A 13,180-nucleotide genomic window follows, 5' to 3' on the forward strand; every position below is an offset into this window, starting at 1 on the left:
TGAGGGTCTCTGTCAAAACTCCATAAAGCGGGGATGCTCTTTGAGGCATGATTCACTGTTGTCTTTATCAAAAAAGCAAATTTTGTGTTTTCTGAAATTGTTGTTTGCTGTCCGGGGACACGCTATCGGAGCCAGACACGTCGTCACTTGACAGGGGCCTGCCACCTTGAAGGTTTTAGATGTTTGGCGTGACTCAGAAGCAGCCAGACTTGATCTCACGAGAGCGACAGCAGGAGGAAGGCCAGCGAGTAGGTATCCAGGCAGGGTTTGAACGTTGACAATGACTTGTGACTCTAGAGGATGAATGTCAATGCTGCAGTTTTAAGTGGCATTCATCCTGTCTTCATATCCGTGTATTGATCCAGCCACCACGGATGTGAGAGGAGACCTCAGAGAAGACCAGCAGGACTCGCAATGGAAAGGAATGTGTGTGGGCAGGTAGAAATTAGACTGAGTTCCATAGACTTCAGCACACGCCCTTCCCTGTGACTCAGTTTCCCCATCTTTAATATAGATACTCACCTAACGTAAGAGCAGTCATCCCCCGGCACTGGGAGGGTTAAATAGGTCAATTACAGAACAAGGTTAAGATGGTACCTAGGCTATACTTCCTCGATAAACGTTAATGATCCATGCATTTTCTTTTTCCACCCAGACAAGTAGCGTTCAGACAATTTACTCCAAGCAAGATATCATGGCTGTTTTCGGAGGACTGGGCAGTCACTAACAAATCCATTTTTCTTATCAGGATCTGTATAGCTCAGTGATCTTTCTGCTCTCTGCTCCAAGCTAAGAACAGAGGGCTTCGCCTCCCAGCCTGCAATGGCATGTCGGCTGGTGCAGAGCTATGTGCTTTCCTCTCCAATCCCCACTGGTGTTGGTTAAAGGGGGCCTCTTTACAGTCCCCGGAGAATCCAAGAGGAGTGACTTCAATGCCCACGTACTATGCTTTTCTAGCCGCGCAGCGGGAGCTCTCTTCACAGGGACCAGCCTCTAGACGGGCTCTTTGTTGCCAGTTTCCCTTCAGATCAAGTCCCAGAGTTATGACCAGGGTAGCTTGGAGCAGGATAGCCACTGTCGCCATTATTGGGCCTCAAACATAATGATATCCAGGAGAGTGGGAATGACAGTATCAGAGAGCGTTCTTTGGGGTCTCTCTGGAGTACTGTCCTAGAATGTGCTGGTCCTTGTCCCCTCAACCATTAAAATCAAGGGGAGGTGTTAAATCAGCGGAGGAGGGGGTAGGTCACAAACAGAATTTACTGACTCTCACTGGAAGGTTAATTATCTGTTCTCATATTTCCCCATCTTATGGAAACCTACTGGTGAAAATAGATAAAAACAATTCCCTACATGAAGCAGGTGTGGCCCTTTCAGGAGTCCCTGGAATGCCTATGTGTGATCCCTAGATTTCTCTGAATCCAGGTTGAAAATATCTGCTTCGATATTTCGATAAGCGGGGAATTGTCCTTGCTTCCTAATCCCATGCCTTGCTACTGGGCCTCTGTTCCTCAAACAGTAGATAGCGTGTAGCAGTCAAAGGGACACCTATGCCAGAGAAGGCAAGCTTTGTTTCGGATGGTCCCTGCAGACCTCACAGCTCAAATGTGCTGTGTCAGGCTGACTTTTTGACTCTGCCAGTATCTGGCTCCAAGAGCCAGATGAGGCCAGAATGGGTACATTGTAAAGCTTGATGCGCTAGGCCAGACTGTCCCTCAGCCCACTCCGATTCCCAGTCTCTCCTCCACCCCACATCACTAAGGCAGACTCTGAGAGGAATCAGAAGTGCTGGGCATTAGGCTGTGGGGACTCACTCAGGATGCATGAGGCATGGTTGGGGAAACGTACAACCCCACCCCAAAAAGTCCTATTTTTGGAGTTTCACATCAGCCTACAGCTACCCCAAATTTCCTAGTGTTATTGTCTTAACACCACACTGGCCCTATTTTTAAAATCTGCTGCGTTTGAGCAATTTTGTCTGACGTCAGCTGGCTGCCAGCAACTCTGGCTTGGAAAATAAGAATAACCAAATCTTTTAAGGAGTAATGCTGAACCTGCTTCAAGTGCAATAAATCACACACAAAAAAGAACCCTCCACCATTGTTTACGATAAGCGTATCTGATTGCTGTTAGAACCTGTGTTTATTGCTTTCGTGCATTATGGTCTGTTGTAATTTGGACAGCCAGGAATTGTATTCCTTTATACTGTGCGTAGGAAGGGTTTGTAAGGAGGGAGACATATGTAATTATGCTACCAGGGAGTGAGGCTGGGAAGCCTCCAAGGACCATGAAATGCAATTGCCTATTTTCCATGCAAGGAACTTTGCATTAGGTTCTCTCCACTTTCCCCATTCTTGAAACCCTCCAGGAACCCCCAAGAGACCTGCGCAAGGGACAACAAGCAAGAGGGAGTGCTAGAGCCAGGATGTCCTGATCCGAGAAAGCATTGGGTAGAGTCAGGAAGCAGAGCATGACGTAGGCAGGTAAGAAGCAGGGATGATGGTTGTCTTGGAGATTGCCTCCAACACCCTGCACTGTCTTCCTTCATTCTGGCCTATCCTGACAGGTACCTGTTGGGCTTCTCGGTGAGGGCTGCCAGCGGGATCCAAGAACAGATGATGGCAGAAATTTGGCCCCTCTCTCTGTAAACTCAGAGAAGCGACTTGACCATACAAGATGTGCGGCCATCGTTAGTTGGTGAATAGATGTCGCTGAATTTATCTCAGGTTCTTACTGTGAGCAGTGAGGGGGCCAGTGCTTAGGATCGTGTTCTGTACTTCTCATAACTCAAAACCTTTGGGCCCTAAAAATAAGATCTAGTGTTTCTCTTTGCCATAGACCGCATGCCTCTATCCTCGTTGCATTTCCTTGGTTCTCCCACATAAATATTCATTCCTGTCTACTCCACCTGTATAAAATCTGCCCACCCTTCAAGCTCCCGCACAGCCACTGAAGACTTCCCTGAAGTGCCTCCTCTAAAATCCTCAGTCTCTCCAGCACTTCAACAGCAGCTCTCTGTTTTCAAGCCTAGAAGCTAGGGTTTGTCTTTGGTGGGCCACTCCTCCCCCCCCCCCCCCCCGCCCGTCCATGCGCTAGCCTACCAGGCATCAGCCCTCAAGAACTCTTGGATAAAATAATTAATAAACTTGAGAGTCAGTCAGCTGCTAGGGCTCACGAGAATCACTCCTGGATATTTCTCCAAAACATTGATCTTCCCATTCTGACCATCCTGACCCTAGGGAGGGCTCTTACTGATTCTCAATATCCCGAGATTCTTATCAGTGCCCTCCCACCTTCCCGAGCTCATCCTAAGCTAGGACGTGTAGTTTGGACTGTGTCACGGTCTCTCCCTGTCCTCCTCCTCCTCTTGCCCTTGCCCTTTCTTTTTTGTTCATTTACTTAAACCCTTCACAGATCCCAAGCATGCCGATCCTCCCTCTTTCTCATCACTAAGGACATCTTTTCTGCACTGGGCACCCTTCTCCCTCCCACTCTTCCAATGCTGAACTTGGGTTCCACCTCCTCTTGTTCCTGGCTGTGGCTGCAGGCCTTCAGGGGACCTTGTCCCTGCCCTCTACAACACCCATGTTTCTCTGTGATTATTCTCATCACAATTGCAACAGTCCCCTAATAGCCTCTGTAAAAAGCTTGAATAGGGTGCTGTCTGCCCCATCTTGACAGCCCTAGGACCCAGCACAATGCCTGGAAGGAAGAAGGTCTTCCATGAATGAAGTCGTAAATAGAACTGACAACAGTGCTCAAACAGCGTGAAAAGGGCAGGGTTCATCTCCGCATGGCATTGTTTGCAGTGGTGGGTTGGGTTAGAACACAGCAGTACAGGCCCTATACATAAAGGGAATCATGTCTCATCTAGCCCATCAGTGGCCCCAGTGCAGCCACTCTTCCCCAAGGATCTCAGCCCTCCTTTAGAACAAGGAGGAAGTATTGCCTGAGAAATTACACCCCCGAGCAGTGTCTAGCCCAAAGCTCATTTTCTTTATAGCTCCATGAGTAAGTGGGCCTGACATACTGATTAACAGGCATCCCCAGCAAAGCCTGGAACCAGACAGGCATGCTTTATTAAATAAATAAGTCTGTGACTCAGAAGCTAGATAGCAGAGTCCCTTATCCCACCTTAGTGCTGAGAAGGGTTCTCTGAGGCTCCTGAATTTGAGCTTCTGGAAGACATATGGAATGAACCACCGCCACCACCCCACACCACCCTCCCACCCTCACCCTGCACCACCACCTAGCTTAGTCTGTGTAACTGAGCAGGAATGGACGTGTGGAGGGAAACCAAGGCAGGATTCCACTCCCAGGATGTAAAAAGTGGGGAAATGATCACTCCAAGATATGGATGAGGGATCGGTTTTCATTGTAGATATGAGGGAGAGTGCAGCCAGAGGCATCTGGAAGAGCCCAGAGCAGAGGGAGAAAGTAGTAGCTTAAACAGGATGGCCAGCAGATTGGTCCGGTCCATGACAGGAGGGCGGTGTGGAGCAAGAGAGGGGGGAGAAGAGAGGAAAGAAGACCAAAGAGAGGAGCAAGAGAGCTCGTGACTGAAATAGCAAGGTTATAGAGGAATAAAGCTGGGGGAAGAGAAGCCCATGAGCTGAAGTTAGGGTGCGGGGTGGCAGAAGGTAGGGGAGAGACAAGCTAAAAAGAGCCAGCACGCCAGCACGGCTCTGAACCATGTATTTTTGATGCTGAGAAGCCTGGAGGCCAGCTTGCGCTTTGGTATACTGATAGACACCATTTGTCCCGGATAGACATTTGTCCTGACTTTCTTTTGTACCTGACACAGGAGACCCTCATTTCTGGAGCTACTGAGGCTTGCCGGGCAGGGTCAGTCAGCCAGCACCCTCCACACCAACTCAACAGTTCCACTCCTCGTGCCCCGTGCCACTTTTACCTGATTATTCTTATCTCCCTCCTCCTCTCCCTCCTTCCCTCTCTCTGAGTGGACAATCAATCCTTTCTCCTCCTCCGTCATTATCATCTGTCTTTATTATATGTGTATATGATGGGAGAGGGAAACATCCCACACCACACATGGAGACATTACACAGCTTAGTGGAGTTAGGTCTCTCTTCCCGCCTTGATATCGGTTCTAGGGATCAAATTCACTTAGCCGTTGACCTCCTTTCTCTTCCTCTTCCTTCTCTACCACAAACACTTCGCACCGTGGCTCAGCAAGCTGGACTGTGGCTATATCTGCCTCCTCGGTCCATTCAGGCACCTCACGACCGTGGTCGGCTTTGTTTCCCCAGGAAACTTTAATCTGAGTCACAGACAGCTGGCTGCCTGGCAGACGTTTTAGAATGTGCGCTGTTTATGAGCAAGGGCTTGGGAAGTGGACCCTTAGGCCAGCTGGGCAACCAGTAAATCCTCTGCCATTCTAGTCCTGGCCTGGCATGGGCACTAGGGAATCTAGAGAGGAATTAGTGGACAGACCCCAGCTTGTCATGCGCTATTAGTTTGATTAGGGGTGGCACAGGGATGGGAGGACCTCTTAGGCTGTGGATCCTGAACCAAGCCTTGTTTGCAGGATCCGTACCAAGGCTCCAAGGCTGGCCCTAGGGAAGGGGTGGCAGAGGAAACTCGGTTTGGCTGGTAAAAGACATCCTGGGAGCAGAACCTCCCCCATCAGGTCGTCCTATTACACAGACCTTTGGTCAGCTGCTTCGTAGCACAAAGGCCTCATGGTCTACGGAGAAGCCTCATCCAGGAAACCGAGTTCTGCCTAGGCTGCCATGGCAGTGTTGAGCAGGGTAGTATCCTGTCTTGGTTGTACTCTTCTGGCCTGGGGCCTGCCATCTGCTGACATTCCTTTACCTTGAAACTTAGGAATATAAACAATTTGACAGATTTTGATAAGTACCTAATTAATATGAACTTAGAAGTTGTTGGTCTTTCCAGACTCTTTGCCCATCTTTCCAGCAGAGCAGATACGGGGTTCTTGTGGAGTTTTGGTTTTTCTCCTAATGGGGGCGGATTTGATGTTGGTGCATCCTTGTGCCATCAGAGCCCACACCAGGGGACTGGATGACCATTAAGGAGTCTTCCTTTCTAGCTTATGCACCAGCTCTTTGTGTAAAAGATGCCTGGCCTCACCCCACCACTTGAAGAACACTTCTTTACAATATCTTTCCCCCAAATTCTCTGGTGTCCTCGTCTTTGAGGACGTGTGTAGCTGATTGTCAGGTCCAAAGGAAGCTCCATTTCTCGAAATTCCTAAAGGCAGAAGGGACAAATGGCTGTCTGTGGTGTTAGATACCAACCCGCACGCTGGCCTCCTGGCTCCCTCAGCATCACAAGTACCTGCTAGACATTCAGAGTCCATGCTGGCATCCTAGCTTTCCTCACCCTCTCCCCTATCCTAAAGTCTTCCAGCTCATCGGTTTCCTGTCTCCCAGCTGCTCATTCTCCTTATAACCCTGCTATTTCCGCTATGCTGTTCTCTTGGTCTTCCTAACACCTACCACTGTCTGTCTGTCTGTCTGTCTGTCTGTCTGTCTGTCTGTCTTTCTCAGTTTCCCTCCTCCCCTTCTCTTTGCTCTCCAGGGTTCTCGTCCTCTCTCTCTCTTTCTCTCTCTCTCTCTCCTTCCCTCCCTTTCACCTCCCCCCCCCCGCTTCTCTTTCTCTCGTGGCCAAGTCCAAGTCTGCTGATCATGTTTAGTTTATTACTTTCTCTCCCTCCTCTGGACTCTTCCAGATGCCTCTGGCTGTCCTCTCTACAATAAAGCCTTCCCTTGAACCATACCATGGAGTGACCACATCATCGGTTTACACACTAACTAGCTAGAAAAGTGAGGTTGACACACATTTCTTTCCCTCATGCTGTGTAGGCTCAAAACTTGACCCCCTTGACTACTTCATGAAGAAGTCATTCATGTCTTCGACTCAGTTTTCTTATCTACAAAATGGGGGTACTGGGGATACCTATCCCAGAGTATTTAATCCCAGGATTAAAAGAAGTAACATATTTCACGAGATACATGTTTGAAAGGGGTCAGCATAGAAGTGCTAACTGTAGCAGTTATTACTTTTCGTAGCTGTGACAGTGCTGAAAAGCAGTTTTGTGAGCTGAAGGCCTGCCTCCCCTCACATCTGCAGCCTTCAGGAGCACACACTTAGGTGTTGTGGACACTAGCCTTAGACTAGAAACTCTAGCCATTATATGATCTCAAGTGGTGGAGAAGGCATTAGAGGTGGCCCGTGAGTCCCCTGTTTCGCGTGACGCTGACCCTTGAGGAATTGCCTAGCATTCTTTGTGGGAGGGGAGCCTGTGGAAACCTTCTTATTTTCCTTACTTAGAAGTAAAGACAAGTTGTGCCTGCCACACCTTGCAGCAGACTGGCATCAGAATACAGTGGTTCTCTGGGAGGGTTTGTCTGGGCCACGGGGCTTCAGGAGCATGAATGAGGAAGTGTGTCACTGTGGGGGTGGGCTTTGAGGTCTTTTTCTCAAGCCTTCACACAACGTGATAGTCAGTCAACTTCCCGTTGCCTGAAAGATGTAGGAACTTGGCTATTTCTTCAGCACAATGCCTGCCTGCATGCCACCATGCTCCCCACCATAATGGACTGAACCTCTGAACTGTAAGCAAGCCACCACATGAAATGTTTTCTTTATAAGAGTTGCCATGGTCTTGGTGTCTCTTCACAGCGATAGTAACCCTAACTAAGACAACTGCTCTCGGTCACCTTCAGAGAAGCAGCTCTGGGGCCTGCCACCAACTGTGGCCTGCAGTGCACTATCAATCTCAGGGTTCCTCTCAGACCTGGACCCATATTGCCCCCAGCATTCCACCAGGGCTCTTTCACAGCTAAGTCTCGCTCCTTCTTGTCGGCTCAGAGACCCTCCAGGGTTCTGGCCACAGGCCCTCATTTGTCCCTCTTTCAGGGTTCTGTCAGCTGCAGGCTCAGTCCCACACAACCATCCTCTGTGGTATTGATAACTCCTGCTGGCCAGGGCAGAAGAGCCTCCAGGCAGCTGGTATGTGTGGAACCACCAGTCAAGGCCTACCCAAAAGTGCTAGGCATGAACCCAGCCCTGGTATATCACCCTATCTGAGCTCTGTCTTCAGAGAGCCCAGGAGAAAAGCCAGGCAGAGAAGTAACAGCGAGGAGGATGGGGCTGAAAACCCAGTCTCACTGAAGGAAACCAACCCACGAAGGAAAAAGCCAAGGGTTCGCAACCTTCCTAATGCTGTGACCCTTTAATACAGTTCCTCATGTGGTGGTGACCACCGCTCAACTACAGAATAATCTTGTTGTTACTTCATAACTGTAATTTTGCTACTGTTGTGAATTATAATGTAAATAGCTGTTATGCAGGCTGTCTGATATGTGACTCCAAGGGGACACAACACACAGGTTGAGACCCGCTAAACTCCACTGATATTCTAAATGTGTGTTGTAGAATGTGTGCTGTGTTTCTTTTGGCCACCTTGGCCGCCTCTGTTTCAAGGGACCTGGCCTCTGCAGTGGGACGAAGGCAGGGAAAGAAGCCGAGGAAGTCTTGCTGTCTGACCTTCTGGGTTCATTGACTCCTGCCAACAGAAGCACAGCCTCTGCTGGGCGGAGGAAGAGCCGTTGAGAACAAAGCATAGTGTGCTGGACTCTCATTGTGAATTCTTGGTGAAAGGCCCCCACTGGTGAAAGGCCAAGGTCAGGCCACTGCCCTCCTCTGTTTCCTGGGCCCTGAGACTGTGGTATCAACAGAACCATCTGGGAAGAACAAGGACTAGTTATTAATACCAGGCTTCTTTTTCTTCAGAAGACATGTGACATATCCCACACTCCAGCCGTGTTGTGGCTGCGTGAAAGTTTTCCCTTGTTTAAGGCCACTTTTTCCATATGCTTTTTAACATGACAAATTCCCATCATAGATACCCCTATGTGTTAGCAAAAGGAACTTTAGCCAGAGTATTAAGATCCCTGCCCCTCCCCCGATAAAGTTCAGTTCATTTTCATCTTTTCTGAATATATGGCTGTGAAAAATGATACATTATCATCCACCAACACTGAGGGGGTCACAGAGGGCTTCAACGATGGTGTTTTGTCTCCACACACAAGTCCTGCCACATCCCTGTCTCCCTCACTCACATGTCCCCATCTGCGTAGACATTTCCCCACTGCCTCTAACTCGGGGTCAGCAGGGATGGCTGGAAGAAGAAACGTAGATGGTGGTGACCCGTGTGTTCCTTCCGTTCTCTTCTCCCTGGAACATGAACAAGAGCCCGTGATGGGTCCTGTGCAGATGAAATGGTAGTGGGTGGATGCATGGGGTTCCCTTAGGTGGCCCTGCTATGGTGATCCTGAAGGACCCACAGAGATGGCCATGGGCCCAGTCCCTCCCGGCTAGCCTTCATGTAGGAAAAGGAGATGGGGGTTGCCCCTCTGCAGTGATCTTGGAGGTAGGGTTCATGCACTGGAAATTCTCAGGTTCTTCTCCTTCAACCCTGTCAGAATTCTCTAATAAGGCCAGTGCTGGGGAGTCTCAGAGTCTGGGCTTGCTCCCTAGTACCCTGAAGCGCCAGATGTGGCTTGCCCTTTAGACTCACTTGCTGGCATTCGAGTCAGCTGAGCGGACATCCGCTCCTGAGCCTGCTCAGGCCAGGCTGCTCTTCTTGCTTCTGCTCTGGCTTTAGACAATTCTGTGCCTGAATCCTGGTCATGAACTACGTTAGTGTTGGGAGAGCTTCACTCCTGCACGAGATCTGTCATCAGTCAATAGTTTGTACACCTGCAGCCAAACTGGGAGGGTGTAAGGAGTTAGATCAAATGTGTCGAGGCCCTCACTGAGTACTGAGAATCCGAGATGTGTCTTCCGGAAACAGGGGTGTGCCTACCTTGGTTCCTCTTCTGGATTCTCCTTACTTTGTCATTTTTTACTCACATTAAAAACCTAAACTCTTACTTTAACCATATTGGGAAAATCTTGAGGAAGAAAGCCAGCTATCTACTTCCCTGTTTCTCGGTGTATTGTGTATGGGGGTTTATCTTCTGTAGGACCGGGACACTAAACTCTTCACAGTTCCCTACTTAGCAAACTGGGAGAAGGACCACTTATTTCCCCTTTTCTTGAGAGGAAACAAGATCAAATAGTTTTAGCAAATTGCTCTGGGACACACAGAAGATAAATATCAGAGGCTGGACATAGAGGCTCTTCGGAAGCCCAGACCCCACACTCTTAACTGGCCTATTGCCTTACTAGAAGCGTTTGTTATACTGTGATGTGTAGATTCTCTGGAGCCAGGGGAGATGGTTAGACCCTTGACCCCTGAAACACATGGCCAAAGCTGCCGATGCTTGCTGAACCGTGTGCCTGCTCTTCCTAGACGTCCTGCACCCTTTCTCCCTGTCCTTTACATTTGCTGTGGTCATTGTTCTCATCTGAAGCAAACAAACCTCTTAGGATGTAAGCAGTCAGGCTGATCTTCCCTGTGAACACTGAGCTTCCACACTGTGATGTCATGACGTCCTTTGGTAGTTCCTTCTAGGGTGTTGGCTGATGGCTTCTTGACTTTTGGGTATGTTTAGAACAAACAAAGGAGGCTTTTTTTCTAGTTCTGGGTATCCAACTCAGGACCTCACATGTGCTAGGTAAGCATTCCACCATTAAACTGTACTGCCAAAGCCCTAGGGTGGCGATTTTTCATTTTGAACATATTAGATACTTCTTGCTTTTTAGAAGCTTACTAAGAATATAATATAAGCCTAGTCATAGGTTGGAGAGTCATTCAAGTTGGATGGGAAGACAGGGTGGTTGAATTCCCTTCCTGCCTAAAGGTCTGTGGCCAACCCCTGGGGGGGGGGAACCTTACCTCTTTCAGCTCAAACATTGGCATTATTGCATAGTTCTTACTCCGGATGACAGAGTCAGCTCTCTCCACATAGGGTAAAGCCCTCTGCTATCCCAGATTCAAAGCTTGCACACAGGCCCAGCCACTGTCAAATGATCACACTCCCCAGGGCAGTCCCCAGGGATCTCACAGGGTCCTGCAGAGGGCACAAGCTGCATGTGACTATGTGGGCCTGACTTGTCATTGTGTGGATTGCCACTCCAGTATGGCCAACTCCATGTGGAAGTATCGGAGCTGTCCCTAGAGAACAGTGTGAGAACTTCGTGTCTGCCCTCTGGTGTTTACAGGCACTAGAAGGAGTGGGGGGTGCCAGAACCAGGGAGTTGGGCATAGCACGGGCACTCTGAACTGCCAGGCACTCTGACTCCCACTGACCCCTTTACCAGTGTCATTTTCCATTTTGTTCAGAAAAAAAAAACCCAACTCAGAACGCTTGTCTCCTGGTTGCCAGCCCATGGCAGCACAGCCCATCCGTGAGGAAAACAGGAAAAGAGCATAGTGTGTGAAAAGTAAATTTCAAAATGGCCTATGAGCCTCCCTCCATCCCTAAGCAAAGGACGTAAGCACTAAGCCGGGCCCTTGCCAGCGCTAATGAGACAAAACAGAGAACACAGGAGTCTCATTTTTAAAAAAATCTGCAAATTTTGGTCTTATCACCAATGCAACATAATACAGTAAGTGCATTAATTCTACCCTCCCTGGGCTCTCCCCAGAATCCTTTGCAGCTAAGGCTGGCAAGAATGAGCCGCCCACTTGCTGCAGACAGGAACCGAGTCTGATTTGGATTCTGTCCCTTGCCTAGGCTTCGAATAGTGACTACCTAGCTCGAGTGGACATGGCTTTGCCCCCTCCGGCTACCTTTACAGTTACTCCGTTCCGTGAACAATGAATAGAAGCCTACTGTGTGCAAGGCATCATCTCAGAAACTAGAAAATGTCAAAGTCCAGCCGAGTTCATCTCCCAGCGTGAGCCAGTAAGCCGAGGAGGGCACAGTGATTTATAGGCCAAGCCTGCCAGCCGACCTTGTCCCTAGGAAAGACTCATTTCAACAAGCTTCTCTTCCAAGTGATTATTCGCTGTTTGTGCTGCTTGGGGCTTGACATGCTTCTGCAATTTCTTTGACCAAAGAGAAAAAAACGGGAACCTTGAAGTAAGTACTTATCTCGCAAAGAGAAGGCTGGTGGAGGCAGAGCTGCGCTCTTGTTGAGGAGCCTGCCTGGCCACCATCGGCGCTGCGCTGCAAGGATAATGGATTTCTTCAGTCAAAGCTTTACTCTGAAGAAACCCTGCCCCACTCAGGATTTTGCTATTTATTTATTTATTTATCGTCCCCCCTCCTCCTCACCTCCCTGAGGCAAGTAAAGGAAACCCTTTGCCAGGCCAGGGAGGTGGTTGCTTGTGTTATGCGAGGGTGTAGCAGAGCCCGCCCAAACTGGAGTGCCCGACTTTTTATCTGCATCTCTTTCCACTACACCAAACCCAGAGCTGGCAGGAGGGCGGAAGAGACGCGGGCTGCGAGCCCGCCTCACCAGCTCTGAGCGCCAGGGAGGACCGGAGGTGTTAGCCCCTGAGGTGATGTACCCACCTGCCCTGGATCAAGAGGTGCTGAGGGGAAAGGCAGCTGTGAACCACGGTGATGGATGTTCACGGCTCGTGGGTGGGTGACCGTGCACGCACTGGTGCCAGGGTGGCCCAGGGCTGGCAGGAGAGGGCGGGTGTCCCATTTCGGCAATGTGATCTCAGTATAGTTCAAGAGAGGAAGAACGTGAGGTCGGGTGTCTGTGGCCTTTAACTCAGAGAGGGGCTAGAGTGGGTGGAGGGACCGAGATGCAGGAGGGTCCTTGTTGCTGCTAGCTGCTCACACAATAGATCTTAAAAACAGGCATTGCTGTGTCTCCCTCCCAGTGTCCCAGAAAGGCGGGGGGACTTTAAAAGTCTCCGAGGGACTTCATAGTACTGGGAACACATGTGTGGTCTGTAAATATTATGGAAGACAGAGCCTCTCCATTATCTGTCTCAGCAGAGCCAGGAGGCATGCTCCGTGGGGTAGGGGAACAAGGGAGGTCATAGAGATTTGCCCCAGATGCAGTTTAAAAGTAAGTTCGACCCCTCCCCCCGTGATGTTCATCCAAACTCAGATTATGGTTCTCAGCTTGATGACTTAGTGGCATTGTAAGAATCCCTACCATGACTTCACGAGCATGCTTTGTTTGTATAATAGTTCCCCAAGCTGGTCAAATGGTGTGGGTCCGGGCACAGTGCTGGCACTCGGGTCAAACCCATGACTGACTCCTAGGTGCTGAGAGCTAA

At 49.5% G+C, this 13,180-nt stretch overlaps 1 protein-coding gene across 1 annotated transcript in view; it reads left to right on the top strand.

Moving 5' to 3' along the window:
- Positions 1-13,180, top strand: part of Klhl29 (kelch like family member 29) — a 297,008-nt gene that overhangs the window by 116,264 nt on the left and 167,564 nt on the right. The gene's annotated exons all lie outside the window — the stretch shown is intronic.

Source organism: Myodes glareolus, chromosome 6 (assembly GCF_982192425.1).
Source record: "Myodes glareolus chromosome 6, mMyoGla1.1, whole genome shotgun sequence".
NCBI lineage: Eukaryota > Metazoa > Chordata > Mammalia > Rodentia > Cricetidae > Myodes > Myodes glareolus.